Genomic DNA, 6,095 nt, shown 5'->3' with positions numbered 1-6,095 from the left:
AGTTTCTCTGTAGTAACCTTTTTGATTGTCATCTTTCTTTCTTTTTGCTGCTTCCAAGTGGCATTGGAAGGAGAAAAGTTTATTATTCTTTCCCAGGAGATTGGTGAGGAACTACTGCCCAAACACAGGCTTCATAGGGATTTGTTGCACAAATCAAATGCCTTGCTTAGTAGATGGAGCATCTCCTTATACTAGTGATTCTTTACACTTAAAATATCCTACACATGTAATTAGGGAATGTTATAGTTAGGTGGATAACCTGAAGGTCATTTAGATGTATTGAAAGCAAGATCTACAATGTAGGAGGAAAATGCAACATTTCTGAAAACAGCCATCTAACTTCCAACAAAGAAGGGTTTTCTAAGCTGTCTTTCAAATAATTATTAACATAATTGACCTTAGGGAGAATGCAGCATCTCAACAGCCAAAGCAAATAACCCTTTTATTTTCCTAGGAATTATTACAAAGGGTTGTTTCAGAAAGAAAACCATCCTGACCTTACCGTTTCTAGCATACTGTGAAATAAGATCATTTTTGTGCTCCTCCCAGGGTTTGGGAGGGAGAAACCTAGGGTTTCATGGAAGCTGGGTTTATGATTTTTAAAGTTGCCCATAAAAGGACATCAAAATGTACCTCCATAAACCAGTTCTTTCAGGGAGCATGTCAAGACCAGTTCATGACTGCAACTTCTAGTTGCATAAGGAAGATTCTGAAAAATCTTGAATGGATTGCCTAATGCTTTCTGGGTAGAACTGGTAATACCAGATAGATAACACTGGGTGAATTGATCTATTCTTTCAGATTAATACCCAGAACCTACCCATTCGAGCAAATTAAAATGGGGTTGGTTTCCTAATTCTGTAACATTATTCATATACATATACACATGCTATTAAAGGAAAAATAATGGCAAAGAAAGAGCATGAGATTACAAGGCAAATGATCAGAAAGTTAGATTGCCTATCAGCAGTTCTCAACTTTAGCACCTCTAGATGCGTGTAATCTTACTCCCAGAATTCAAAGCTAGCATGGTCATTGCCAATAACAACTAACAAACAACAGATAAACAGCATGTTTATTCCAACTTATGTGAAAATGGGGTAGAATGGATTTAAAAATAAATAAAAAGACCCCCTTTTTATCAATTCCCCATATCATAATAACAGAGTTGGAAGGGACCTTGGCGGTCTACTCCTATTGGTTAAGATGCATCCATGTTAGCAGATAACTTTTATATATTTCTTAAAAAGTTAAGCAACATGGTCCCTGATTTATGAATTTTATAATTAGGTGTGCACTAAAGTGACAAAGCTGAGTATAAAACAGAGTCAGTTGCATATGTAAGTAATCTCGAGTTTGCTCTCATTTAAGCATTACTTTTTGTTTTGGAAGCATACTGAATTCTGAAAAGTAATATTCCCTAATCTATCTAGCCCTAAAAGAAATACAATTTCCAGAGATGGAGCAATGTCACTCATTATCTACTTTATTTTTATTTTTATTCTTCCCACAGCTAAGGTCATCATTTATTAGAAATGTTTTGAAGGAACTGGGATAAGGTATTTACATAGTAACAAAACCTTTATATGGTGTTTCACTGTGCTTTGATGGATTATCCAATTTGATGACATCTGTGAGATAAAGACTTAATATAATATTCAGAGGTTATATATTTTTATAACAAAGCAAAGCAGAAGCTGTTGAAAACAGAGTCTGTTTCCTGTGCTGCTGTTATGGGTGGGGAGCTGACATCTATACTTGAACTAATCCAACATTAGTCAAATCAATTATCCACTCCAATGCAATCCACTTCAACTTTCCATAGCCTGATGCCTCAGTTTAATCTGCCTTAATTGGATAAACCAAAATATATACATAGAACTACGAATGAACAACTCTTTTTATTTCACCAGCTAGAGAACAGCTAGAGAACAGATACAATAAATCTCAACCACAACTAGGAGGGGCACAAGCTACGCCCAGATTTATGACTCTTTTTGACATGGTTGTTAAGTGAAGCATTGCAGTTGTTAAGTGAAGCATGTGGTCATTAAACCACATTGATTTTGATTCTCCAAAGCTGGCTGGGAAGGTCACAATAGAATCAAATGTCTGGAATGCTGCAATGGTTAAAAATACATTGCCAAGCACCCAAATTTTGATCACGTGACTGTGGGCATTCTGTGATGGTGTGAGGATCTGTTGTAAATTACTTTTTTTCAATGTTGTTGTAACTTTGAATACTTGTTCAATGAATGATTACCCTGTTTAGCCAAAAATGCAACCTACCCTGAAAGTAAGCCCTAGCTTGATTTTTACACATGCAACCAATATAAGACCAAAATAAGCCCTAATTAAAATCCCACTCACTTCGGAGTACATCGGTAAAAATTAAGCTAAGGTGGGGATGGGAATGTGGAGCTGCCCTACTACTTACCTTTGGATATTTCTAGTCAGGCCTTGCACATTCCAATACCTGCCTTGCCAGCCCATTTCTTTTGCAGCTGGCAAGGCTTTCCTGAAGGCCTCTGTAGCTGATAACAAAGCTCCAGATTGATCCAGAGCTGTTATCCGCTGCAGAGGCCTTCAGGAAAGCCTTGATTGCCGCGGAAGAAGTTCCAGAAGACCTATGACAGTGAAAAGGAAGCAGGGTGAGGCTAGTCAGTGGATGACAATCCCCCCAAATTAGACCTGGTGCCTTTTTTGGTGGCAAAAAAAATATAAGACAGGGTCTTATTTTCAGGGAAACACAATATTCCTAGGTGAGACAAGCAGCAAACAAGCCTAATAAATAAACAAACTGAGGACTATCTGTGCTTATATCTGTTTTCTTTACAATGCAAAGGTTACTTTGTTCCCAGAGCCTCATAATTACATAACATCTAGTAGAAACAAAGTGGTGCCAAGATGGCAGGACTCCAGAGTAGACATTCAAGTCCTAATAAGGAGTTAAGAGGCATGCTACAAATGTTGGTACACTGGTTTAAAAGAATCAGAAATATGCAGACTAATATAGACAACCATTTCAGGAACGATGAGATCAGTGAAACATCAAATCTAGATCTAAAATTATTTTACTTCCTGACTGTAAATGCAAATGGTCTCTTTCATTCAGAGCTTAGTGCCTCACAGAAGAAATGTAATCAATTAACTCTCATACCTTGTAGCTTACTCATGATAGCATCCATGCCTGTGTTCTACAAACACAACCCAGGAAGGAATTTACATACTTATTTTCTATTACATGGAAAGCATCAATTTTTTTAATATACGTCAGAGCAAATGCTTGGGATTACAAAATATTGATATTTGAGGAGTTTAAGGTCTGCCAACAAGTAGATTATCTAAGTAATCATTACAAAAGCCCTGTACATTAAACCAGGATTATTATCCTTTTTTGTGAGAAGGGAAACACTAAACCTGAGAAACCACTTCATCAGTTGAAAACTGATATGAGAATTAAAGCAGAGACTTCCAAGGACATATTTTATACTTATTGCTATCTTTATTTTTTTTTAGTTCTGTGATGGAAAAATCCTGCTAGTTAGAAACTAACTTTGATTAGCTTGGGTAATCATGATCCAATAGAGTGATACTGCAGTGCATTTGACCGATACACAATGATAACGCAATTTCCTAAGGAAATTATTTCCCCTCAGGTTGATGTTTCAAAGAGAATGTTTGAGATTGCAATCGAAATAGCACTTAGACTTATATACTGCTTCATAGCGCTTTACAGCCCCATCTAAGCAGTAAATAGAGTCAGAAGATTTCTCCCAATAATCTGGGTTCTCATTTTACTAGCCTGGGAAGGATGGAAGACTGAGTCAACTTTGAGCTGGTCAGCATCGAATTCCTGGCAGTGAGAATGCAGAGTTAGCCTGCAATACTGCATTCTAGCCACTGTGCCATTATAGCTCTTGGAAAGGTAGGAAACTATATGATAGAGTTTAAAAGTTGGGTTGTAGTTCAGTAGCAGAAAACACGTTGCATGGATTACAAATGATTTCCCATTTCTATCACCAGTGTTAATAGGATTATAAATATTTCAGAACTGATATCAAAGAACTTGCCCGCTTTCTGAAAAAAATAAAAATCTTCTCTATGGTTTCTACGGTCTCCTTGAGATTGCGATTGACCTTCCAACACTTTTCTTTGTGTATTTAAATCTCTATGCTATGATTAAAGAATTGCACATATTATCTCACTTCAACCAGGATTTAACAATCCATATATGACTTCCCAGCTACCTGCTTTTGTAGGAATTATCTATCAGCAAAACAATTACAAAAGAATAGGAGATGAAACCAAATAATAATGGTACACATATTTCATATGTGAGGCATCTAAATTGATATCTTTTATGACTCAATGGACCTCAATTCTTTTCAACTCAGCCTAGGATTAAGCATTAGGACAAGAATTTCAGTGAAACACCTGATACATTCTTACTTCCACAGAGAAGTGGAAGGTAATATGATTTATCTAAAATGATAGATAAACTATTTTCTGGAGTCCAGAACTGATATGTTTAGGCCTGGAGTCCTCAATGATATCCTCCAGTCTTACAAGGAGATAATCCATGGCTTTTAGCATTGGGGATATAATTTTGAAATCCTATGTAATTCATGCAAACATGCAATTCATGCAAACATGTGGTCTACCATGGAAATGCAGTCAAGTTCAAAAGTGTTTCTTTCATCATAAGCATTCTCTTTAGAAAAAAAAAAAGCCTACTTAAGGGAAGACACACCTTGAGTACCTGTTGCATTATATTGTATATCAACTATGGGAAATAGCAACCAGCAAAAGTACTCTGGCAAGACACAAATGGGTGTTTTGCTTTGACAAAGCATTCCTTTCAAAACTGCTTCATGAAGCAACACAGTGTCATCTTAAAATAATGATTATACTGTTTTATTTCACATAGCTTCTGAGGTCTTCTCTATAGCCAAAATAGGTTTCTGTTGTTCCTTACAAGAAGCAACTTGGTGAAGTGCATCACATCATTCTATGTTCACTAAGATCAACCAAATCTTACCTCTGAGATATAAAGTGCTTCATAGAAGCAAAGCGCAGCTTCTTCAGTTTCCAGAATAGCATGACAGCCTAAGCATGATTCTTTTTGTAGAACTGACAAACTTGATTAAAATAGGAACTTGTAAAGGCATCGGTTTTTTGGAACTCCTCTCTGGATTAAGGAGAAGACAAGGATTACCGATGTTTAACTCTATACAGAGAAGAAAAGAGACAAAGAGAAATTGCTCAAGCTCTTTCTGGAAGAAGAGAGAGAAAGTGATAAGAAATCAATTATTTGATGGGACTAAAGATCTATTTTTTAAAAATGAAAAGGATTTATAAGGTTATCCTTTGTTAGATAAGGATTAAAATATGTGTGTTGTGATTTCTGGTAATAGAATGGGATTTCTTTTTTACCACTTTTGTATGACAAAGTTTTAAAGATTTGGTTGTAAAGTTTCATTTTTCTTTATTTTAAAAAATATTTTTTTAGTTTGTATTACATTTTTATCTTTGAAAAAAGGGAGAAAAATATTGCTCCCACACACTGGCCTATTTACTAACAGTGCTGTTGGTGAGAAAGAGATATGTATCTTTAGAACATAGACAAATAGTTCCTCTCACCAAATGACTATATCATATAAATTGATCTTCAAAACAGGAAGCAAAAAGTGGTAAATGTTTCAAGTGTTTCAATGTTGACATACATTTTGACACTTAACAAAACTGAAGTATAATATAACTAATTCTACATTCTCAAATAATGAAGAATCTAAGTAACTAATTGCTAACCATCTGGTGTACTAAATAAGTATAGTTTATTTGCTTAAAGTTTAAAGTGGCAATGGATACACAGGTCATTCACTTTATATATGCACCACAGCTTTGGTTTGATGCCTTTATCTTTCTGTGCTGGTTCATTATTCAAGGCTGTTGCTAGGGATCTCCCTGTGTCCCAATCACAGTAAGGGCCTTGTTCACAAACGAAGCTCTCAAGAGACTTATGGAAGCAGATGACTGCTTTGCTTTCAGGAAATAATGCAACAATTAATTACAGACAAAGCATTAGAATATAA

The sequence above is a fragment of the Pseudonaja textilis genome, chromosome Z (genome assembly GCF_049901715.1).
Source record: "Pseudonaja textilis isolate UNSWEBS1 chromosome Z, rPseTex1.2, whole genome shotgun sequence".
In the NCBI taxonomy this organism is placed as follows: domain Eukaryota; kingdom Metazoa; phylum Chordata; class Lepidosauria; order Squamata; family Elapidae; genus Pseudonaja; species Pseudonaja textilis.
The sequence above is the reverse complement of the archived record's forward strand: the minus strand, read 5'-3'. Positions refer to the sequence as shown.